Source organism: Leopardus geoffroyi, chromosome A1 (assembly GCF_018350155.1).
Source record: "Leopardus geoffroyi isolate Oge1 chromosome A1, O.geoffroyi_Oge1_pat1.0, whole genome shotgun sequence".
In the NCBI taxonomy this organism is placed as follows: domain Eukaryota; kingdom Metazoa; phylum Chordata; class Mammalia; order Carnivora; family Felidae; genus Leopardus; species Leopardus geoffroyi.
The window spans coordinates 209,937,360-209,963,756 of NC_059326.1; the positions used below are offsets into that span (position 1 = coordinate 209,937,360).

The window sequence follows — 26,397 nt, forward strand, 5'->3', positions numbered from 1 at the left end:
ACAAATAATTTCTCAAACTTCCTATCAGATGTAGCATTTCCCTAAGACTTTGAAGGACAGACCTACGTAGCAACATTTCAGGTAGTTTCTTTTCATGGTCATTTAACTAATATGATGGACAATCTAACAAAAATGAAAGGAAAATATCACCAACAAAATCAAGGATTTTTACTTATTCCACTTAATGATCAGGAGAGATAAAAGTCTTCTGATACTAAAAGGTTAGGAAGAAACAGCTAATCATAAATTGCCCAACTTAATCATAAAGTGAATTATAAAGGCCTCAGCAAACATACGAATAGTGATCCTCAAGGAAGCAAATTCTCCTTTATTTGTGGTAATTGCTATTCAACATAATGGACACCTGTTGGTGCCTTCCAGAGCATTCTGAATGCTAGCTCATGGCAATTGGGGAAAGTCTTTTCTTATAAGACAAATAAAATGTCTTAAATAAACAAACAGTTGTTTTGTTACAGGTAGGTACACCTCACCATGCATCATATTTATAACTATCTAAACGGAATTTGGGGCAATTTTCAAGCATTTTTGCTTGTTTGTTTGTTTAAAGAAAATCAAGCAGGGGTGCCTGGGTGGCTCAGGTCAGTTAGGCCTGACTCGATTTCGGCTTAGGTCATGATCTCACCGTGCATGGCATCAAGGCCCTCAGTAGGCTCTGCACTAAGCTTGGAGCCTGCTTGGGATTCTTTCTCCCTCTGTTTCTGCCCCTCCCTCGTCTCTCTCTCTCTCTTTCTCAAAATAAATAAACTTAAAAAGTAAAGAAAATCAATCAATATAGTAGGATTGGCGGGCGTTGCAGTGTCTATCCTATATCAATTTCCCCCTTCTTACAAATAGAACCCTGATTATGTTTGGAAGGGTGTTGTGAACGGAACTGTGTCTTTTTAAGATTCATATATTAAAGTCATAACCCCCAGTACCTCACAGTGTAAATGTATTTGGAGATAGGATAATTAAAAAAGTAATTAGGTTAGATGAGGTTACTAGTATGAGCCCTAATCCAATATAGACTGGCATCCTAATAAGAAGAGGAATTATACATTTTCTTTTTTAAGTTTATTTATTTTGAGAGAGAAAGAGAGAGTGAAGCACAGACATATATGGAGAGAGAGAGAATCCCAAACAGGCTCTGCATTGGCAGCACAGAACCTGATGTGGGCTTGAACTCATGAACCATGACATCATGACCTGAGCCCAAACCAAAAGTCAGATGCTCAATGGACTGAGCCACCCAGGTGCCCCTAAACTTAAATATAGATAACACATGGGTGTGAGGGTGGCTCAGTTGGTTAAGTGTCCAACTTTGGCTCATATCATGATCTCATGGTTTGTGGGTTTGAGCCCCACGTTGGGCTCTGTGGTGACAGCTCAGAGCCTGGAGCCTGCTTGGGATTCTGTGTATCCCTCTCTCTCTGCCCTCCCCCGCTTGTGCTCTGTCTCTCTCTCTCTCAAAAATAAACATTTAAAAAAATTTAATAAGTACACAAATACATAAATAAAAAGATACAGATTACACACAGAGAAAAGACAATGTGAAAACACAGAGAAGGCAGCCATCTACAAACCAAGGAGAGAAACCTCACAAGAAACCAATCCTACTGACAGGTTGTTCTTGGATATCTAGTCTCCAGAATTATGAGAAAATAATAACTACTCTGTGGGTGCTTTGTTATGGCACCCCTAGCAAACTAATATAAAAGGTAAACAAAAACCTTTTTTTGTTTTGTTTTTCAGTTTTTTTGCAAACATGGGTGGCCATGACTCAGCATTCTAGCCAAGGAGACATACAAGCAGAAATTCCTTGGTTGACCATTTGCTAGAACTTTCTAGAATAGGTCAGAATTAGCTCCCATGTGTCTTTTGCTCTTTGCCCTTTCCTTTCTTCCTGCCTGGAATGGAAATATAAATCTGACAGTGTAGTAGCCAACCTGGGACCATGAAGCAACAGCCAAGGACGGCCAAGTGGAAAGACAAGAGACCTGATGGCATCATAAGGCCATTGTACCAACCTAGTGCCACCTAACTCCAGGTTCTTGTAGGTGAGAAAAACAAAACATTTAATTTATTTAGCCACTTTTTCCCCTTCAAGTTTCTATCTCCCATAGCTGAATGCAATTCCTAAATGATACCATAGATATTTGGTGTGTATATGTATGTGTGTGTGTGTGTGTGTGTGTGTATAATTCCATATATTTAGTATGTATATATCTATATACACTAAATATTTATATATACTAAATAAATACTGTATATATTCCAGAATTTAGTGTATATAGATATATATATGGAAAAGAGAATTGTGCTATATAGGTGAAAGATCTAATTGGAAATCACAGGGAACATGAATTTATTTACTTCCAACCATCTGCTTAGCTACACAGTTGCCACCTTCTCATTTGTGAGCAAATTTCAAATGAGATAATTAAACAGAGAGATACTGACTTTTTACTTAAAGTGGGCAATGATGCCTACAAATGCATTTATTGAGTATCCAAGAGGATTTCAAAGGAACTATAATTTGGTAGGCAATGCACTTAGATGTAGAGAAGTTGTCCACTGTGATCATTGGAGTAGGTTTCAGAGTAGCATCATGGGATTCCTTGTCAATTTCCTTGTCAAATTCCTTGTCAATTGTCATATGTGGGCTACCCAGGTGTCTGACCTCTAGCTCATTAGCCTGTGTAGTGTGTGAACCAGCTATGGGGCTGCAAACTGTTACCAATTAGCAAGAGATAAGGAGATAAGGAGCCTGTCACCAAATGTAAAGGAACTACCTCATTTGAATAAACTGTTTAGTTCAGTTTCCTTACTTTATTTTTTTGGTGGCAAGACTTCTCGATGGAGGAAGCAATAAGTTGGATTACAGTCTGGTGCCAGCTCCATATCTCATTGTAGGTTTGTACCGTGAGCAGCACAGTATAACTTGGGTCTGATCAGCTAATCATGGTGGAAGATAAGGATGTGTGTGTCCGCCCTCTGTAACTCACCAGGATGGGAGTCCAATTAAAATCATATTTCTATTAGGTCCAGACTGTGATGATGACTTTGAGCCCCAACTATCTGCATAAGAACTTGGCCATGCTCTGAGAGTCCCTAGAAAACTGTCTCATATTTGTTCAGGAAAAATTCACTCAAATTCTTTCACTTTGGTCTGCTAGCCAAATTGTCCCAGCATGGCCTCTGCTGCTGATATTTTCAGTGACAAAACTGAAGTGTTCTATTATTTAAGATACTTTTGGCTGCAAGTAACAGAATACTCTCCTTTATCTTAATCCATCATATCTTTAGTAATACAGACATTTAATTTTCTCACATAACAGAAAGCCTGGAGGAAAGCAGGTCTAGGTTTGAAACTGGCTCAACGGATGTTTGTAGCTCAGGCTCTTTGCATCTCTCTGTGCCATCCTCAGCATGTTGGTTCTGTCCTTGTACAAGTCACCTAGTGGCTACAAGGGGACCTTCACAATTTTAGATGTCACGGTGTCCAGCAGGAGCTTTCTTTTCTTTTATTCAAACCAGAAAACCTTTTCCAGAAGCAGCAGATGTCATCCCCCCATCTCCAACCACACACACCCAGATTTCCTGTTCATCTCATTGGTCAGAACTAGGTCTCAGGAAATGCCCTACCTTCAAGGCAGTCTGAGAAGGCAATCACCTGATGAAGGGGAACAGGATAAATATAACTGGCATAGTCAATTAGGATTCATTTCCTTGGGCTCCACTCATGGATACCCCAAATTAGATCAAGGTTCTGTTGGCAGAGAAGAATGGGGGGGGGCGGTGTGGGTTTCTGTTGTGTAGTTACCCAGCAGCATTTTCCAGGGATACTGTCTCCCCAAAGCCATCTTTCTTTGGAGGACTAGATCAGTGCTAATGATAGTAAAGAGACCTAGGCTTCAAAGCAGCTTGATCCAGATCAAGTCTCAGAACTTCTCTCATGCAAAGAGCTGCTTTCGCTTCTAACACTCAGTTTCTGAGCCCTTGACAGCATCTTCCGGACGCACACTAGCACTCCCATGACAGGGAACCACAGTTTTCCAGGAACAGATCTGTTTCAAATGCACACTTGGAAAGGAAACATTCTCTCAATGGAACATCATTCTACTGAACTGTAACTGCTGACCACACAGATATCATCATCCACTGTAGCTTTAGCCCCTAACGGCTTGGAGCCAGTCTCAAACATCTTTTTTTTTTTTTTTTTTTCCAGACTGGTCTTTACATTCATAAATATACCATAGAGGTAGTTTTTTTTCCAGAACAAAGAAAAGTGTGTGCAACTCTTTGCTTCTTGCATAACACCAAACTGCTAGATGCTTTGAAATAGCAGTTTTCCAGCTCCCATACGTCCTGTCAAGGTTTCAATAGATTCAAGTTTCAGCCAGGGATCGAGAACTTACTCTATCAAAGCCCTCCTTACAGCAGTTTCCGAAAAAAGCTGCTCTCAAGCAACTGGCGTAGGAATGGGATCTCAACTCTGAGATGGTGGCAAAAAGTTATTTCCTTTTTTTCATCGCCTATTTAGTGATCCTTGTAATTAAATAATACAAAGGAGTGTGTGCCACATACAAAAACAACTGATAGAATTCTATCAAGTACAATGGTGTGTGTGTGTGTGTGTGCGCGTGTATGTATGAGTCAAAATAAGCTGGATGACTTAGGAAGATTTTTTTTTTTTTAATTTTTTTTTTCAACGTTTTATTTATTTTTGGGACAGAGAGAGAGACAGAGCATGAACGGGGGAGGGGCAGAGAGAGAGGGAGACACAGAATCGGAAACAGGCTCCAGGCTCTGAGCCATCAGCCCAGAGCCCGACGCGGGGCTCGAACTCCCGGACCGCGAGATCGTGACCTGGCTGAAGTCGGACGCTTAACCGACTGCGCCACCCAGGCGCCCCTTAGGAAGATTTTAAACAAGAAGCAGGGTTAGAATTATAAGTAGGTTTTGGCCAACGGAGACAAAAAAAGGAGTGAGCCTTTCTGGGTGAGAGGTGTTTAATATTAATATATCTCAAGGTAGGGAGGTTAGGGCTGTTGGTGGAGGGAGTATAGTTAAATTCCCAAGTGTATAAGCAGTTTAGATAAATTCATGATTAATTTATATTTTTGAAGCTTTGTTTTCTGTTTATATTGACTATTATGGTCATTGTGGTGGGTTCCTTAGGAATAACTGGAGCTACCCGGATTCAACCATTTCTTTTCTTCCACTCAGTTTCTTCATGCAATCTTGACCTTGATCTAGCTGCTTCCAAAACAACAAATTCTGAATTTAAATGAATACTAATCAGAAGTTTCACAAGATCTGCAGTCTCTCACATTATTGTTCATCCCAGTAAAAGAAATTGGGGCACATAACCTGTATTCTCTTGAACTTTCTTCAACTGGTATAATTGCCTTTATTAATAGGGAAACGTTAGCGTCTTCTGGTCTTTTCCATGCATAAATTCTGGATATAATTCTCCAATAGTGCTATTATTATTATTATTATTTTATTTATTTAGCACCAATTCTTAAACGTCAGTTCCTTTTAATTTAGAGAAGAGTAAAAAAAAAAAAATGGGTTGATTATTGTACGCATGAGAGTCACTTTTCCATCTTTCCATTTTCTTTTTCAAAAAAATTTGACAATATGCATAAAGGCATGCAATCCTTGCCTTCTGATGAAAGGCAGTTTCTGGCTTCTACTGGCTGGGTTAAATCTCATTAGAGAATTTAGAAAATTGGATTTTATGTGTCAGCAAAACTGATTGTTCTTGAAAGCATTTGAAAAACCAGCAAGGGCGGTGTGAGGGTGGTGGAATCAGACAAATGGGATAGGATATATGGATCCTGAAACAGGGCTTGAGAAATCTTCTTTATTCACATAAGACCAAATGTGTATTTACTGAAAACAACACATGGAGAGGATGGGGAGCTAGAACTTACTTTGTTAAGCTAAAGCTTGGGAAATATTGTAATTGAAGATCCACCTGGTGTGTTCAAAGCAGATTATAAAGCCTGTTGAGCAGCAACCAATTTCTCTGGAGATCAGTTTGTACCTGTGAACGTAGCTGGGTTGGCCCTGTGGTAGTCCAATCAAATCAAACCACATTTTGGTTTCACTCATGATATCTCTCTCTCATTTCACTCATTCTTTCCCTCTCTGTCTCTGTCTGTCTCTCACAGACACACGCAGAGACACAGAAAGTTTTAGTGGGAATGAGTATTTTGGTAGGTTGAGTGATGGTCCCCAAGTATGTTCATATTCTAATTCCGGAAATCCTTGAGTGTTACTTTATATGGCAAAAGAGATTTGCAGATGGAATTAACTTAAAGGTCTTGAGATGGGAGAGAATAACCTGGATCATCAAGGGGGAGGGCTTAAATGCAACTGCAAATATTCTTATAAAAGGGAGGTGGGGGAGATTTGATACAACAGAAGAGGAGAAGGCCATGTGGCCACGGAAGCAGAGATTGTACTGATGCAGTTACGAGCCAAGGAATGTGGGCAACTGCCAGAAACTGGGAGGAAAGTACTGGATTCTCCCTTAGAGCCACTGTGGGGGGGGGGAGTGTGGGCCTGCTGACATCTTGGCCAGGGAGACTGGTTTTGGACTTCTGGCTCCAAGAACTGTGAGAGAATAAATTTCTGTTGTTTTAAGCCACTAACTTTGTGGCAATTTGTTCCAGCAGCAAAGGACATATAGTGGAGTGACATCTTAGATACCAGAATTTAAGGCAAAAGTCATATACAGATAAATCATTGACCCCTGAAAATCACTTAAGAACACACCACATTGGAGAACAATATAGCAAGTTTTGTCCCCAGCAAGCGCTGGAATGGAGTGTTGTTTCTTCACATGAGATGGCAGATGAAGGAGTTGGCTTGTGTTTAGGGGCTATGTTCTGGCAAGAATATTTATCTTTTTTTTTTTTTTAAATTTTTTAACGTTTTATTTATTTTTGAGACAGAGAGAGACAGAGCATGAATGGGGGAGGGTCAGAGAGAGAGGGAGACACAGAATCTGAAACAGGCCCCAGGCTCTGAGCTGTCAGCCCAGAGCCTGACGCGGGGCTCGAACTCACAGACTGTGAGATCATGACCCGAGCTGAAGTCGGATGCTCAACCGACTGAGCCACCCAGGCGCCCCAAGAATATCTATCTTTAAATATTAGACTCCTCACAAAAGTACCTGGCAACCAAGATGGCAGATTTGTATCTCCCACCTCACTCTCAGTCAAGGCACATGCTCTTCGAATGGAACAATGGACAAAATTGCTCATGTGATTTAAATTGTCCTTTTTTCCCCCCCCAAGTGTGATTTGTTTAAGATAAATAATAATAGCTAACTGGTAACTCAGCACATGCAAGATGCTTTTCTAATTGCTTATATTAACTCATTTAAAGCCACAAGCTGAGGTGTACAGAGGCTAATAATTTCACTAAAATGAATTTTTCGGGGGCGCCTGGTGGCTCAGTCAGTTGAGTGTCTATCTCTTGATTTGGGCTCAGGTCAAGATCCCAGGGTCTTGGGACTGAGCCCTGCATCAGGCTCTGGGCTGGGAGTGTAGCCTCCTTAGGATTCTCTCTCTCTCTCTCTCTCTCTCTCTCTCTCTTCCTCTGCCCCTCCTCTCTCTCAAACTAAAATAAAAATAATAAAATAAAATGGATTTTTCATATATTTATATGTATATTTAAATAACCTTCCAATACAAAATCAAAGACACTTGAATATCCCAACTTTTTGTCCCATAAAATTTCTTTGGGGAGGTGCCTAATAAAGTTGCTCTCGATTTCAGAAACTGTGGATCCTTTATGAATATGCTACTCCACAAGGAAGCTCCTCTCTTGTTTCATGCAGACTTTCCCAACTACTTTCCATTCAGCTTGAAATAAAAAGATATCCTTAGAAAACTTTTCCTTTCTTTGCTATTAACTTGAAGACATTCTGCTATTTTCCAAGCCTCTATTTTCATAATTCGGTCTGATGCTGCTAAATTAATATACACTTTATTCCCAAATCCTTTTTCCAGCAACCTCTGTGGATATCAAAGCTGATACATTCTGTGCTCCCTTTACTTATTTTTAGTCCATTAAAAAAATGTCTATTTTAATTTGTGTTTCATACGATGCATTTGAAATAATTTCTTTTCCCTTCCTAACCACAGAACATTTTCTTGGGTTCAGTAAAATTGATGCAATTTTATACAATCTTTGGTAACTCTCTTACTAGAAGAGCCATATGTATGCTTCAGCCACGGCTCAAAGCTGCCATAAAGCTTTGACTCTACCGGTTAAATAACCAGACTGTAGCACACTTGATGGGATTCTTCAGGTGTCCTTAATGACTGAGTGGTGTTGCTGCATAGTTGATGGCCACCCAATGATTCAGAGAGATTGCAAAAAAGGGTGAATTGGTGGTGGCAGCCAATTCGGTCACAGAGCACGCAGGGGAGATCCAAGAACGAATGATTCTGTAGCTTTAAGATCACCTGCATCATTACTGTGCACCCCACTTGTCTCACTGATTGTTTAAAAAATAGAGGAATTCTTTTTCTGGCTTGTTATCTAGACAACTTGGCAGTCTATGGTGGTATCGTCTGTCTTTCTGAGATGTTTCTCCTTTTCTTTGCTACAGCAAAACTCTGTCGCCTAAGGACACCGATTCTCCTGCATCCCTTTTGGGTTTATTTTCCTTTCTCCATATACTTTAGGCTTGTGAAGAAGGATGGTGCAGTTCTTATACTGTTGCTGCCCTGCCCAGATTCCCCTTCCTCTCGGTGCCCTCATCCCATTTGCTGGCTACTCTAAGTGGGGGCTACTGACCACTCAGAGCTGCTTCCTTCTCTGTCACAACATCTTTCTAGACATGTCTCCTAAGGCAAGGGAAACAAAAGCAAAAAGAACCTATCGGGACTACACCAAAATACAAAGCATCTGCACAGCAAAGGAAACAATCAACAACCCAAATTGGCAACCTACTGAATGGGAGAAGATATATGACTTATCTGATAAAGGGTTAGTATACAAAATACATAAAGAACTTATATAACTCAAAACAAACAAACAAAAAAACCCAAAGTATCCAATTAAAAATGGGAAGAAGACGGGGCGCCTGGGTGGCACAGTCGGTTAAGCATCCGACTTCAGCCAGGTCACGATCTCGCGGTCCGGGAGTTCGAGCCCCGCGTCGGGCTCTGGGCTGATGGCTCAGAGCCTGGAGCCTGTTTCCGATTCTGTGTCTCCCTCTCTCTCTGCCCCTCCCCCGTTCATGCTCTGTCTCTCTCTGTCGCAAAAAAAAATAACAAATAAACGTTGAAAAAAAAAAAAGAAAAAAAAATGGGAAGAAGACACAAACGGACATTTCTCCAAAGAAGACATACAGATGGGTGACAGACACATGAAAAGTTGCTCAACATCACTCATCACCAGGGAAATGCAAACCCAAACCACAATAAGACAACACCTCACTCCTGTCAGAATGACTAAAATAAAAAACACAAGAAACAACAAGTGTTGGTGAGGATGTGGAGAAAAAGGGACCCTCATGCACCGTTGGTGGGAATGTAAACTGGCACAGCCACTGTGGAAGCAGTATGGAGGTTCCTCAAAAAATTAGAAATAGAATTACCATGTGACCAAGTAATTCCACTACTGGATATTTATCCAAAGAATACAAAAATACTAATTCAAAAAGATATATGCATCCTACGTTTATTGCAGCATTATTTACAATAGCCAAATTATGGAAGCAGCCCAAGTGTCCATCAATAGATGAATGAATGAAGAAGATGTGGTATACACATATAAAGTAGAATATTACTCAGCCATAAAAAGAATGAAATCTTGCTATTTGCAACAACATGAATGGACTTAGAGGGTATAATGCTAAGTGCAATAAGTCAGAGAAAGGCAAATACCGTATGATTTCACTCATATGTGGAATTTAAGAAACATAGCAAACAAAGAAAAAATAGAAAAACAAACAAACTTTTTAAAAAAAACCCACACTCTTAACAAACTGATGGTTACCAGAGGGGAGGGGGGATGGGTGAAATAAGTGAAGGGAATTAAGAGTATACTTGTCTTGGGCACCTGGCTGGCTCAGTTGGTGGAGCATGTAACTCTTCATGTCGGGGTTGTGAGTTTGAGCTCATGTTGTGTGTAGAGATTACTTAAAAAAAAATCTTTAAAAATAGCATACACTTGTTTTGATGAGCACTGAGTAATGTATAGAATTGCTGAATCACTATATTATACAACTGAAACTAATATAACACTGTACATTATACTGAAATTAAAAAAAAAAAAAAGCTGTTTCTTTTTGAGAACTGCCCTACATCAGTGGGTCTCAAAGTGTGGTCCCTGGGCCAGCAGCATCAGCATCATCTGATCATTTGCTAAAAATGCAAATTCTGAGGTCCCACCCCTGGGCTATTAAGAAACTTGGGATTGGGGTCCAACCACCTGTGTTTCTCATGCACATTAAAGTTGGTCAATTACTGCTTTAGAGTGAACGGAAACCCAGAGCAGAAATGCCCAGGATGATACATCTTCCTTTCAGGGGTTATCTGCAGCTAATGGCTGAATGATTCAGGAAAAACAAAAGGCTGTTAGTCCCTTTCTTCAATAGGGGACAACTTCATGATGCCATTCAGCCTGCAGAAATCCTTGAGGGATCAGGCTGAGGCTGGAATCGAACTGAACCTATATCTTGGCCAAACGTGTTCCCCACCCTATTCTGCACTCTCATTCCCTTAAGAGGTATTATGAGTTTAATGTGTCCTCCCAAAAGACAGATGTAGCTCAGAATGTGAACTTATTTGGAGACAGGGTCGTTGCAGATGTAATTAGTTAAGATGAGGTCATATTGGAGTTGGGTGGGCCCTTAACCCAGTATGACTGGTGTCCTTGTAAGGTGAAGACACAGGGACACAAGGAGACTGCCATATAAAGATGGTCTATGGAGTGTAGACACTTTAATGAGAAGAAAAGCAAGGTTAAGGGTATGATTAACTGGCTACGCATACAGTGGAAAGGGACAGATCCAGCTACCTTTGGCTCTGTCACGGCCCCTCACTCTTGTTGCTTTCCACTGTTCACCATTCCTGGGGTGTGTGCCCCTTCCCAAGCTCTTTCCCAGTGTTCCCAAATGGTGCTCAATATACTGACCTATCCACAGAAGGTACTCTGATGAGGACAGAGTGGCATTGCTCTCAGAACTCCCTCAAAGGGAGGAATTTCCAGTTATACCTCCGCTCCAAGTTGGAGTACTTGAATTAGGAGAAGAAATCAATAAACAGGGCATCACGGAAGGCCTTTGGTTTCAACTCCTAAGTGAAGCTAAATAACAAGAACTCATGGAAGGTATTAAAGGGAAATTCCTAGTGTTGATTTGTTGGGTTTTGGCATGTCCTTTCTTTTGGAACTTCTCCAATGAAAACTTCTAAGTCATTTTCTATTTGTAGAATTCTGTCATGGCTCAGGTTTGGCTTCTCCAACTGGTGCTTTCCTTAGATGAAGCATTCAGTAAGATGGAGCTAAAGAAAATAAGCATTTAACTAGAATTACTATAATGTGCTTATAATGAAAGGACAGGTTTAAAAAATAGTGTATATTAAAACTTAAGTTTCCTAAAGTAGCTTTTCCAAAATAACAAAACATCATTTGCTGGGTAGTGACCGAAGATACACTGACTGGCTCTAGCTCTTTTTTGTTTAATGTGGAATAATTCTATATACTTCAAGGCCAAATTTGCTTCACTTAGCTTAATTGTCAGTTAGATGAATGGAAAATAGCATGTTACTAATTCCAATTTATTTTGCTTTGATATAGTCAAAATTCATGCTGTGGGGAAAAAAAGGAGGTCAGATTCTGATGTGACAACTTTTTCTTTTTTATTGTTCATATTTTGCTATAATTGCTAACATTTAGCAAACGGTCCAACTAAATTACAAATAAAATACACAGCTGACATTTCTTCTCATAAAAGGAAAATGTTAAGCCCAGGATAATTACAGAGAATGAAAAAAAGGCATACTGGTATGGTTAATTTTTGTGTTTTCTGTGAAGAAATACCATACATGATGAAAACCTTTGTAAATAGGTTTTAAGTTGATTCTGTTTTGGTCAAAACTAGTTTCTTAAATCTGATTGCCCAGTTTTGGATTAATCTTCTTAAAGACAATCAGTTCAGGGACACCTGGGTGGCTTAGTCTGTTGAGTGCCCGGCTCTTGATTTCGTCTCAGGTTATGATCTCACGGTTTGTGAGTTTGAGTCCTGCGTCAGGCTCCTCTCTGACAGTAAGCAGCCTCCTTGGGATTCTCTCTTTTTCTCTCTCTGGCCCTACCTCTCTCTCTCTCCCTCTCTCTCAAAAATAAATAAACTTAAAAAAAAAACCAAAAAACCAACCAGACAATCAGTTCATATTATTCTCAACAAGACTGCTTTTCCAAAAGCCGTTAGAGAATCTAGTAGTTTTGTTTTTCATATATAACAAGTGTCATTTTTTTCTGTTCAAAATGGTGCGTGTAGTTGTCTGAGGGGATTGGTGTTCCATAGATTTGCTATTAATAAAATAAGCTCAAAATTGTTCATGGTAAGAAGAAATCTGGTAAAACCCATTATCCTGTATTACACTGATGCTTGGGAACTTTCTCTTTGAATGGGAATTGTCCTAGAAGTTGAAGGTTGTCTGGGCAACTTCAGTCCTCTTGGACTCTGGGACCATCGTTGAGTTAGGACTTCTGTGTAGACATAAATAGGCAACCAGCTCTCTGGTGTGAGGAGTGTGTATATAGGTGTTTGAACCTCAGTTTTTTCATCTGCAGAATGGAGGCAATTCTGCCTACTTTACTGGGTTTTTGAAGGGCTTTAAAATGAAGCAATTTTTTAAAAGGTCTTTACATTATGTTAAAGGAGGGATAGAAAAATGGGAACTGATCAACATAAGGATTATGCTAGTGGTCTCTAGCTCTGCACATATTTATTCAGTGCCTTGTTTTTCTTTAAAATGGAGATGATGATATTGACCTACTTCAAAAGGTTGATGAGAACAACTAATTACTGTTGGTAAAACACTTTGAAAACATTGAGTGCTATCTATGAAAATGCTAAATACAGACTTCCTGATGCAGTTGAAAGGATTAATTAGGGAATGTTTGCTTGAACCTTGATCCCCTAATGAAAGGTGTTTCTCCTGTTGCTATTTTTGTGTTAACTATTATTTTGTGCCACAATTTGTTAGGTGGTAAGTGTCACGTCTGGCTGGTTTTTAACTGTCTCCAGACGGAGTTTTGATAATTTTTCTTCGAGAGATCAAATGCATTTCACATTGTAAAGTGTCTTGTCCAAGGTCATTCAACTAGACTGACCTTTGCTTATTTTGGGCTGTCACTTACAGCTTCCTAGATGTTCTCATCCAAGCCTCTCTTTCATGTTCTGCTTGAAATATTGTACTTAGTGATGGATTTTTAATACTCTAACCCTCTATCTCTCTGAACATTTTTTTTTTTTACCAATTACAAGAAAAAATTAAGAAGATTTTGAAAAAAATTGTTCTTTATTTAAAAAACTTACTGAGAATTAGGATTTACATGAGAATAAAAGGTTGTCCCTTCTCTTTTCCATACTTAAATTTGTAGGCATACAGGCTTATTCTCCTGTTTTATTCTCTTAATTCTCTTGGTGGCAAAAGGGACTGCCTTTAGACTATCCTCATCCCGAAGGGTATTTGATGAAATTTCATTTTCCCTTCTTTCTAATGGATACAATTGCTCCAAGCCATTTTGCAGTGTTCCAATATATTGTGAATGATAATTGTGTCAAAGAACCCACGTGATTTCAGAAGCTGGTGAAAAGGATATCGGGCAGCTCACAGACTCTGTGGGGAAGCTACAGGCCATGAACGATGGCCAAATCATGTTGGAGAAGTGCTTCCTCTAGAAAACAAATCCTATGGCTCGTACTGTTTATATTCCTGACACTGGTACCACCAGCTTCTGCCACCATAACTGTCATTGCTGCCTCTGAAAATCAGATGCTGCCATTGCCACCACTAACACCCATCTCCACGGTAAATGTGGGCAGCCCTTCGTCTTTTAATTAAACTCTGAGGGGAATGAATGGAGCCATAGGAAGCCTGAGAAATCCAGGGCCTGGCATTTCCAACTTCTATAGTGGAAAAGGGGCTCTCTCTGAGGAGTGCAGATGAGCCTGGGGAGGGGTGTCCTTCAGACACTGGGAAGAAGTTCAGACACTGGGTGGCCAAGAGGAATGACAAATGTCCAATAATCTAATAGGACTGTAGTCTGTAAATATGTGCATTTGATTCCTTATATTTACCCCTGGAAGAAATATTTAGATGTTTTTAATTTAAAATTTTTAAAGTTTATTTGAGAGAGCGAGTGAACAGGAGAGGGGCAGAGAGAGACAGACAGACAGACAGAGAATCCCAAGCAGGCTCCTCACGGTCAGCACAGAGTGCAACGTGGGGGCTTGAACCCACGAACCGCAAGATCATGACCCCAGCAGAGACCAAGAGTCAGACACCTAACCGACTGAGCCACCTAGGTGCCCCTAATTTAAATTTTTTCATGTTTATTTATTTTGAGAGAGAGAGAGAGAGAGAGAGAGGACATGAGCAGGGGAGGGGCAGAGAGAGAAGGAGAGAATCCCAAACAGGCTCCAAAGTGCCATCACTGCAGAGCCCAATGTGGGGCTCGAACCCACCAACCATGAGATCATGACCTGAGCTGAAATCAAGAGCCGGACACTTAACTGACTGAGCCACCCAGACGCCCCAAAGATGTTTTTAATTTTAAAGATATCTTTTTACTTTTCCTGTTTACAAAGGCTAAATTCTGCTTGGGATTAAAAAAACAAAACAAAACAAAAAAACCCCTCCGTTATTAATCTCATGGTCTTTAAATGAACATCTCACACATAATTTGTATACAGATTTTCTACAGAATATTTCCTGTTAATATGGCATTGCAAATCCTCTTGATGGCATATTTGAAAAATAATTATCATAAGAGTCAGTAAGGAGGAACAGTGGACTTCTTTATTATTATCAATAGTCATTTCTGTTTGTTTTTTCATTCCTTTGGTTTGTGTCAGCAAAAGATAGCAACTGGTGCCCATGCAATGCCAGAATTCTAACCAGCTCCGGATTAGTTGATTGCATTACTATGGTTTTAACACCCACTGGCTTTTCTCTAAATCTAATTACTGATTTTATGCTTCTCAACATTGCTGATGGTGAAAGCTTTTTTTTTTTTTTTTTTTTTTTACTTTTCTTTCTTCCTGAATACAGTGCCTAGCTCCACCAGAACCATGACAGTATGTTGGTGACTTTTGCAAACCAATAATGCTATTTGTAAAGTTTATCAACAATATTCCCTGTGGCAATCTCTTCAAATCTCAGTTTTCAGAGTTCTCATTTGAAACACATTTTGAATTCTTTCAGTATCAAGATTCCCAATATTTTATTTTATTATTATTATTATTATTTTAAGTTTATTTATTTTGAGAGAAACAGAGACAGCATGAGAAGGGGAGGGACAGAGAGAGGAAGAGAATCCCAAGCAGACTTCATGCTGCCAGGGCAGAGCCCGACACGGGGCTTGAACTCACGAAACGAGAATATCATGACCTGAGTCGAAACCAAGATTCGATGCTCAACCAAATGAGCCACGCAGGCACCCCAAGATTCCCAATATTTTAAAGTAAATTGTACTGGTACTGAACAGGTACCCATGTAGCTTGCCACAAAAAATGGACTACTCTTGTTCAGTTCAGGTATTTGTTGCTCAGCTCTCCTGAAAGTTTTGCAAAGAATTTTTGGTTTTGTTTTAATGTAATGGTGGAGGCAGAGAAAGCTTTCAGAATGGAGACGCTGTAGATGTCAACTGCTTCATAATGAATGTTCGTTCATTCATTAGCATTTGACAATTCATCTTTACTCAGCAGTATTCGATAGTATATCCAGACGGGCTCTGTTGAACTCTCATCATGAATCAAAGTGTAACTGGTAAAATTGAAAACCTTAATCTGGTTGGGGTGCAAATTTTAAAGATTTTTTTTTCCCAATCGCTGCCCTAACTGTACTAGACAGAAGCACCCTTGCCCTTCTTTACCTATACTCTGAGATCCCACTGAACGGTCTGTGAGAGCTCCCATTTATTCCGTCAAGTACTCAAAATTCCCTAATTAGGCACCCAGTCATGTGAGTTGTGCCTAGCGAGTACCAAGGAGCATCCCTCATCTCCTGGTGGCCTAATGCCAACAGAACATTGCAGAGGGGAAAAAAAAAATGAATTTTAAAAGTTGTAAAGATGCTTCTAACCACCAAGAAATGAAGGGTGTCCCACCCCTGCTTCTCACCAGTGCTCACTAGGCACAACGCACATGATTAAGTGCCTGGTTAGGCAACTTTGAGTATCAGACAAAATAAACTGGAGCTATTACGGGCCATTCAGCGAGGTCTCAGTTTGAAAACGTTTGGCTTACAGATCAATAACTCATAAGACTGAAATGGCTCTGAAAAAAGTTGGTCTCTGATCTATGAGGGTACTGTGGTCTGGGAGGCTTGAATGGATATGGAGAGGCATGTTGGGTTATTCTGACATAAAAGACTTTGTAGGATTCTTGAAGAAGCTATGTTGGGTCCTTCTGGGCTCCTACCAAATAGGAGCCACATATCTCTGTATCATGTATAATTAATGTTTTAAAAGACATATTAGGGGTGCCTGGGTGACTAAGTCCGTTAAGTGCCTGACTCTTGATTTTGACTCAGGTCATGCATGATGTCACCGTTCGTGAGTTCAAGCCCCACATATGGCTCTGCACTGAGTGTGGATCCTCCTTGGGATTCTCTCTCTCTGACTCTGCCTCTCTCTCTCTCTCAAAATAAATAAACTTAAAAATAAATAAATAAAAGACATATTAAATGGACTGTTGGTTATTGGTAATATATTTTATTTTGGAACAGATCCACGTTGGTTTGGTTTAAAACACAAAATTCTTCTCTTCCGAAGAGAATATGTTGTAACAGGATCCGTCTATTGATGCAATAAATATTGATCACCTGCTATGTGTGAGGCACCACGTTAGAATACATACTCTCTCTCTCTAATACACGCACACACACACGTGTTTGTATATGAATCTGTATATAGAGAGAACGTACATGCACAAAATTGGTGGTAGCTATTTAGCACAGGGAATTTACTAAATAGGTAGCACATACTGTTTAAGCTGCTCATATGAGAGTCACTCTGCCTTGTGTGACCCCTTGAATTATTATCTCATGTAATTACTTCGTTCTTCTTTTTTGGGTTTTGGCTCCCCACCGAATCTCTGAGCTTTAACAGGGCTGGACTGTAGAGCAGGCTCTGCCCTCCCTCCACTCATTACTCCTTAGCGGTAATTAGTGGATAGATTGCTGCTAAGCATCAAACAGGTGCAGACATTTAGCAGAGGGTAGGGTTACATTTCTCCAAAAGCCGTGCCTTTCCCGCACATTTTGAAGGCAACGTGTTGACAGTACAGAACGCAGATGAAAAGACGTTGGAGGAAAGTATACACATTACACAAACTTTCGTGTGCGTAGCAATCACCTAGGGATCTTGTTAAAGAGTAGATTGTGAATCAATAGGCCTGGGGCAGGGCCTGAAATTGTGCTGGTAACAAGCTCCCACGTGATGCCGGGGCTTCTGTGTGGATCAGACTTGGCTGATGCAAGGTTATGTGTAATGGCCGCATTAGGGACCAGACTCTTACAACCCTAGATAAAGAAGCTAGAGCGCTTCCCCTAGCCATGGCCGCTCTCCAGGCCACCCCCGCCCCGCCGGGTCAGCACCCCAAGTTCGCCCGCCTGTAGTCGCGCCTGGCTGGCCTATGACAGCTGTTTGCAAGGACCTGAAAGGCTTGCCTCTCCCTACTCTCCGAGTCGGAGTCGGAGCGCAGCCGCCCGGTGAGCGCCGCCGCGCGGGCAGACGACGCGACTCACGTGGGACATCTCCAACTGCTCCTCCTGGAAACCCGGCAGACCGGTTTTACCCGTCCTCGTCCAGAAGTGGCTACCGATCCAACTGCAGGCAACCGGAGGAGGCCGGCGTCCTTCCTCACCTCCACCCGCCCCCCGCCTTCCCCAGTCACTTCTTCATTTTTCTACCTGACACTCCCGGAGCCGCAGAAAGCGAAGACCCAGCACAGCAGCTGGCCGAGCACCGTCTCCAGCGACGTGTGTGAAACTGTTCAACCCCAAACACAAACACCAGCCACTGACATGTTTTAAGAAACGCCACAGTTGGATGACTGCGGAACCAAAACAGACCAAATGGGGAGGCAAGAAGGGAAAGCAATTGGCCCAGTTCGGTTGGAGAAGCGGCTCGTGTTACACTCCCTTTGCCAGTTAGCGTCGTGGGCGTTTGTTGCTGTGTTAATTACAGTTCTTCCCCGAGTCGGAGGCGAGAACAGCCCTGGTGGAACGGTTTCAAGTGGAGCGTTCCGCCAGGGGGAAAACAACTGCCTTTCTCCCCAGCTGGGGAGGGATTCCCAGCAGGCAGCCCACGGTGCGCGCTGTGCGCCCGCATCGCCGGCGAGGCTCCGACCGCGGGCTTCCGGGTGCGCTCGCAGACGGAGCCTCGCGCGCTTCCACCGCGTCCGGCTGCCCGGCCGGCCGAGGCAGAGGAGGAGCAGGTCGGCTGGCGTCTCCTGAGCGCACGCCTGGGGCCGGCGAGAGGGCTCACTTCTCAATTCCTGGTTTTCTCTAAGCGTTCCGGGGGAGCTCCCGGAGTGGAGGTCTGGCACGAGAGACTGCCCGTTTCATCTTTGGATGGACCCCGGCAGGGTGGGCGCGGCTGGTTCTGAAGGAATCGGGGACAAAAGTCAGATAGTGCCGCAGGGTGGGAAGTAGGTGCAGACAAAATGACCTGGCTCCAAATCCTGCCTCTGCCCCTCATTAAATTTATGTGACCTTGGGCAAGTTGATACTTTCCTGTGCCGCGCTAATTCTCCCCTTATGCGGTATCGACTATGTTGCAGGACTCTTCTAAGCACTCAGTCCTCACAACAACCTTATAAAGAAGCACTTTTTAAAATTGCCGTTCCACAAATGGGAAAACTGAGTCCTAGAGACGTTAACCGCACAGCGGATGAGTGGTAGGGCTGGGATTGGAAAGGAAAAGTCTACGCTCTAACCATTATGCTAAACTGCACGTTAAGCGATAATGCGTATGTATGTAAAGTACCTGGAAAATAGCAGGGAGGGGGTGGCTATAGGCACATACTCATCACACTGATCCTAGCTAAGATGTAATGGACCCAGTATTGATTTACAAGGGAAGTGACCGAGGGGGGTGAGGGCCCACGTGGTTATGGGAAATCCATCAGAGGCAGCTGAACAGGGATTGGGGAATAGGAATATGGATCCCAGCTCCAACCCCATCAATGTGTCACCCTCATCCCCACCACCTTGCCAAATGTGTCCACAGCCCAGACATGGCTAAAGACCCTAGAAAAACAATTCGAAGCCATAGGGTCAGAAAAGCCCAGAGAAAAGGGGCCTGAGTCTGTGAGTCTATACTAAAGCCACCTACCAGCTCAAAACAGTATAAAAAATACTAAACTGTTGGTTTTCCTGCTATTTGGAAAAATACATTTTTCTACAGTGCTATTTGGGCCTTTTACGAATAAAATTCTTGGAAATGACTCAAAAAATGCAATGCAAAAGCCATGGTATGCACTTGTAACTGTCATTTATGTACACTGAAGGGCTGGCACAGATGTCTGAGACAATATATGGGAAGTGCTTTGGAATAAAAGCACTAGGTAATGATATTTTAAAAGGATACCATACATGTTTAGATTGTAATAATCTTCCTGAGAGAATTCTGTCAATAACACGTGGCTTTCCCTCAGAGTTTCATGTCCCTCTTGGTAAGACGGTTTTTAAAATAGTGCAGTCAGGTTGGGAAAGGGGAAGCCTTATTCATGGGCTCTGAGGATCAAGACGTGGACATCTCTGGGGGCCACTGTTCTGCCTGCCACACACCCCAACTGCTTTGGTGGGAGGCATAGCCTTAATTAATTCAGAAACATGCTCAGCACTTACTCTGTGAAAGGTACTATTAGCAGGGACTCCTGAGTCTCATAATCCTGTATTTGAGTGCTAGCTCTGCCACTTACTAGTTACGTGATTTTGGGCCAGTTACACAACCTTTCTAACCCTCAATCTCTTCATCTGTGAAATGGGGATAGTAATAGTACCCACCTTGTTTTGTTGTTGGAATTAAATGAGATAATGCTAGAAAACATTTAGCACAGAGCCTGGCACATGGTAAACACTCAATGAATGTTTTGTTTATTATTACTAACCTGTCATGAGGATTGCAAAGATACATAATGCATGGTGTCTGGCCTTGTGGAGTTTGGGGAATACAGCGTACTCTACATGTAACTGTGAAGTTAGATAACACACAGGAACAGATAAAGATGCAGAACAGTATCCTACTACAGTGCTAAATGGGGTACTATAGACAGTAAGTGCTATTGAGTGAAGTAAGATATTTTCAGTAAGCAGCAAAGGTAGGAATGAAGGAGGCAGGATTGGTGTTGGGACTAAAAGAAAGGTTAAATATAGACAGGTAGAGGGGGAAATGTCGGGCACATGAGCATATACATGACAGATTACAAGGTGACAGTAAATAAGATGATTTACTTGTCATCTTATGGAATGGAGGGTTTGTGTAGGGGTGTTCATTCATTTCCACTTTTCTTCTGGAGTGTTTAGGGAAGGAGTGTACTATCGGACTTGAAGGGGCCAGACTGGAGGGGCTTGAATACTAGGCTATACAGTTAAGATTTTTTTTTCCTGGTGGTAGCAGAAAACCTTGGGAAGTTTTAGAGCAGAGGTAGATTCCTGGTGGAAGCTGTGTTTAGGAAGGTTGATCCAAGAGTAGTAAATGTAGGATTGGTGGGAGGAGAACCTGAAGGTAGGGAGAGCTGTTGGGAGATGTCTTCAGTGGTCCAGAGAGTAGTGACTGGAGGAGATGTGATAGCAATCAGCTTCAGAAAAGGGGATGGACGAAAGAGACATGACAAAGCAAGAACAAAGAAAAGAAGGCCTTAGTGACACAGAGGGAACGGATACAAAATTCCTGGAAGTCTGGTAATGGAAATAATAGAAATGAGAAATGAGTTCATTTTGAGCGTTGCTGTGTTTGTTGAAGATGCTGGCAGGTCATCAGGTGGCACATGTCCAGGAGGCCATTGGAAATGTGGAACTGGAAGAGAGAGGTCAGAGCTAGACAATGAGGTTTGGCCATCATTAGCAGAGAGGTGGTGGCTGAAATCCTTCACTCCGGTCCCCTAGGCTTTCATGGTCAAACCCGTATTAGTGCCCACATGGGTGGATTCCTAGCCTCATTCCTCTTTTCCTCCCCCTTTATGGGCTAAATTGTGTCTCCCCTAAATGCATATATTGAATCCTATCCCGCAGTCCCCCAGCAGGTCACTGTATTTGGAGATAGTGTCTTTAAAAAGGTAATTAAGATCAAATGAAGTCATCGACCAGTGCCTTTAGAGGAAGAGGAGATTAGGACAAAGACACACACAAGGGAAAGGCCACGTGAAGACATAGGGAGAAGATTGCCATCTACAAGCCAAGGAAAGAAACCAACCCTGCAGGCACCTTGTTCTCCAACTTCTAGTCTCCAGAATCGTGAAAAAATAAATCTCTGTTGTTTAAGCCATCCAGTCTGTGGCATCCTGTTACGGCAGCCCTAGCAAAAGAATGCTCTCCTCCAGGGACCAGCGTCCTTGTACCTCCAGCCCATCTGAGCTGAGGGCGCTCCATGCTGCCAACATATCCCTCTGCTTACGTTTTAACAGCCTGTTTCCTAGCCCCTGATTATCTGGCTATGGTGTGGGTGGTATTTAGTAGCTATCAGAAATGTTGTCCCCTGTGAACTAAAAACAAGGTTATCCTTCCTTGATAACAGTGATATCTTGGGAGGCTCCCCTTGGTGGAGACTCTGGTGTCCAGAGCAGAGCTTGTGGAAGAGAGAGTTGGTCAAAGACGCCTTTCTGAGTACCCAGCTCACAGCTGTTCGAGGACTGTTCTGCCACCTGTTCCTAAGGCTGTCTCTGGCAATAGATTCTCCATGGGCCTTCCTCCGAAAGCATGCTCAGAACAGAAAGAAATGTGTCCCTTCTCGTTAGTAAGGCAGAAAAATGAGTTTTACTGCACTTGTAACTCATACTTTTTTCTTTTCATTTAATAATGATTCTAAATCTTGGTGGGGCCCTATTTTTCAAAACACAGAATAAAGTACATGGGGGTTGAAGACCAAGTTAGCACTTAAAGTAGCCCTCAGAGGAAACAAACAGAGTGATATATTCGCACAACCACCTACAAAGAGCTTATCTATGAAAGGATAGAATAACAAGTGTCCAGAAAGCTCCTGTTAATTCACCTGGACAGATTCCAAGTCCCGTCTTGTAGACCTGTGACAGAGAAATATTCAGACCAGGACCGTGTCCTTGCGGACTTCCGTGTTCGTGAGAGCTGGCCTTTATGATGGATTAAGGCCCTTATTCTGAGGAAGATGCTGATGAAGTGTTCTCCATCTTCACAGAGGACAGAATGAGAGCAACTGGGCTGAAGGTGTAGCCAATAGAGTCATCCTGTCAGAAATAGAAATCCTGCTTCTAAGTCCATTTTAAGGTCTGCCTAGGTTGTGGTTGTGCTCTAGCTCCCTCCTCTGGGCTCCCGCAGTATTACCCTGCATTTTCCACAGTCTCTTTACTACTACACTGTGGTTATTTGTTTATGTTTGTTCCTACCTGGAGCCTGCGAACTCCCAAAGGGCATGGCTCCTGTCCATCTCTCTTTGTCCCTCTGCCTCAGCTGAATATTTCTAGCTGGCACTAGGTGAGGCCTCAGTGGATGGTGACTGGCTCTGTCCTTTGAAAACTTTTTGTGTTCTGGAGACTCTGTGTGTGTGTGCGTGTGTGTGTGTGTGTGAGTGTGTGTGACAGAGAGAGAGAGAGAGAGCGCAAAAGAGCAAGAGAGAGAATAGGTGAAAAAGGCCACGAATAACTGCTTTTGGAAATGTTTTGTTACTCTGGATATCAAATAAGGACATGGATAGTGTAGCTGAATATCTAGCATATGTTGATAATTGATACATACTTATTGACTGGTTGACTGAACAGGGCCTGTGAAACAGGTATTTGCTAAAGGGAGAGGTGTGGTTTCCTCTGTAGAGATTTTTAAAAATATTTATTTATTTTTGAGAGAGAGAGAGAGCAGGGGAGGGGCAGAGAGAGAGGAAGACAGAGGATCTGAAGTGGGCTCTATGCTGACAGCAGAAAGCCCGATGCCGGGCTTCAATCCATGAACTGTGAGATCATAACCTGAGCTGAAGTCAGACGCTTAAGCAACTGAGCCACCCAGGCGCCCCTCTAGAGATTTTTAAGCAAAATGATAGTGATATTTCTGAGCTGGGGTGTGAGCAACCTGCTGAATGCACATTCTTTTTTCTTCTAGACCTAAAGGGTGATCGCAACCATGAAGCTGTGTACTGGATATACATAGCTATCATTTATTGACTCCTACCATGTGTCAAGTGCTTTGTACATGCTATTTCACTGACTTTTCACATGCTTATTTAGATGAATATTGTTTCCCCCAATATTACAGATGGAGAAATGGAGATTCAGAGAGGTTTGTTTATTCATTCAGTCAACCATATTTATCACTTTCTTGCTATGTGCTGAACACTGTGCCGGGCTCTAGGGATACAACAAAGGGGAAGGAAAGTGTTTCCAGGGAACAGGATATGCAAAGGCCAGAGGTGAGAACTACCATGATCCTTGAGAGTTAATTCTGGCTGGAATACAGATTTTGAGGAGAAATAAGGCTGGAGAGTTAAGCAGTGACCAGATATTAAGTATTATCATAAAAACCTTAGACTTGGGGTGCCTGGATGGCTCAGTTGGTTAAGTGTCTGACTCTTGATTTGGCTAGGTCATGATCTCACAGTTTGTGAGTTCGAGTCCCAGGTCGGGCTCTGTGCTGACAGCATGGATTCTGCTTGGGATCCTCTCTCCCTCTCTCTTTGGCCCTCTCTGGCTCTTAAAATAAATAAATAAACATTTAAAAATAAATAAATAATAAGCTTGGACTTGCTTTTAAGGCAACCCGACAGAGGATGAAGGCAGTGGTGGCTTAAATAAAGTAGGAACAGGTTAAGGGACTTATCCAATGTTGCATGACTAGAAAGTGGTAACTTGGGGTTGGAAATGAGATTCCATCTAATTCAGAAACTCATCCCATGTTGTCAGAAAACACTTCCACAAACTGGAGAAGAAAAGGTGGTGACTCATTTGTGGTTTTCTACCAATATCCTCTCCCTACTCCCAGCCCCTCACAGGCTTTCCCTTTTTTTTTTTTTTTTTTTTTTTTTTTTTTTTTAATATTTCCCCAGAACCTGCAATGGCCGAGAAGAGGGTGTGTCTTAGCCTGGGGACCAAGCAACATTTGCTGGCACCAAGGAACAGTTCTAGGACAGCTTCTTGACTGCCTCTTGACTGCTTTCCACCCCTGTTCCTGGGGCTGACATTTCTGTCCATTACACATCAGTACAAGAAACAACCTGACTGCCTGCAGGTGGTGGGGAAGCTACCTCTGGGCGTCTTTCGCTGCCTTCCTAAAACATGAAAAGAAGAACCAGATTCCCAGCTTGAAAGAGGAGGTTTTTGAGGGGGGGGGGGGGTGAAGAGGATGAGATGCTCATGTTCTCTTCGCTGCCATTCGTGTTCTTGGGTGGATTCGAGGTGCGTATGCTTGCGCACTGTTTTTTCCGTGTACCTCCTCAGTAGACGGCTCCCATTTTGCCAATGTTTAACTAAATCCGCATGCCATTATTTCGTATTTTGGAACCCCAAATGTTAAATCGCTTTCATGGTAAACAAAATGTTTTCAATAATTGCTCAGGAGAATTTGGAAAAATCAGCTTGTTCTCTCCGTCTTTATATTTTCAGCAGGATGCTTGTCTTTGTTCTTCTTTTTTTTTTTTTCTCAGTATAGTGTAGTGGGTGAGGGTGCAGTCTCTTCCAGAGTTCAAATCCTGAATCTCACACTTTCTAGGTAGGTGACCTTGGGCAAATTATGTAACATTTCTGTGCCCTCCCTTCCTTATCTGTAAGAAAGAAGTAATAATAGTATCTGTCTCACAGTATGATTATGAGGTCGAATGAGTTAATAAGAGTATGTGGCACATAGTAGGTATTTCATAGTGTCAAGCTACCATTATTATTCATTAATTACTTTGCATAGTTTTTTTTTGGGGGGGCGGGGGGGATTCTAATCCTCAGCTCCAAATATGCTTTTAGGAAAGCTTTGGAGAGATAAGTAGTACAGAACTTCATCCTGAGCACCCTGTCCGTGTGAAGTCCATCAGTGTACAAGGCGATGATTATCGGATGAGGCTTCCCTGAGGATCGAAAGAGGGAGGTACAGTTCTGCTTTGCTAAAGCTTCTGAGAATATTCAGAAGCCTTTGCAAAGGATGAAATAATATCCTATATGTTAACACATGTCACATCAATCATCCCCAGCAAACTTCTGGGTTAGCTTATAGCATGAAGCCCAGTAACAAATTGCAGAACCACAGATGATTTTTTTTAAAAAATGTAGATAATGTTCATTGTATGAGTAAAATTCCAAAGCTTTTCCAAGTCACAGAGGAATGTACCTTTTGAAAAAGGTAACTTTTGAACAAAGTTTTTGTTACGGGTCAGTTAATTCTTTAGCTCTGCATATGAGGTGACTTTTATTTTCTTCGGAAACAGCTTTAACCAGAAAGCGCATGCCTAAGTGGAGGGAGAAGGCTGCCCTTTGATTCTTCTAGATAGAGGCTGTGATAAACAAGTTCTTGACAGTCTGTACTGCCTGGGAATGTGCAGGTGACTATGGAGACAGCCGTGGAGGCACAAGAACGGGCATATGGTCCTCATTGGCACAGCATACCAAAGTAATTAAAAATGTCTTAAAATGCAGAAACCCCCTAAACTGTAAAGTATATCATGGTAGATGTCAAATTAGCATTTTCTGCCTCTTTTAAACAATGCCATAATCTCATTAATCTGCAGAAGGAACCAAATGCATGGACTCCAACCAGTTGGCTGGACATATGTTGCATATTGGACTGGCCATTTGGTTGGATCTGATTAAAGTGGAGAAATTGCATTTTATTTTGGGCACTGAACCCAAATCTGGGTCTGCTTATTACTTTTTGAGCTCCCTTTTTAAAGTGATAGGTTTTTAAGTGCCAAAAATTCAGTACCAACTTGCGTTAAAAAAAAAAAAAAAAAAAGCCTATAAAGAAA

At 41.9% G+C, this 26,397-nt stretch overlaps 1 long non-coding RNA gene across 1 annotated transcript in view; it reads left to right on the forward strand.

Annotated features, from left to right (window-relative positions):
• The first annotated feature begins 1,960 nt into the window (after positions 1-1,960).
• LOC123577785 overlaps positions 1,961-26,397 on the forward strand; it is a 50,701-nt gene continuing 26,264 nt past the window's right edge. The window contains exon 1 of the long non-coding RNA XR_006702085.1: positions 1,961-2,057. This is a non-coding gene — a long non-coding RNA (uncharacterized LOC123577785). The remainder of the gene's footprint in view (positions 2,058-26,397) is intronic.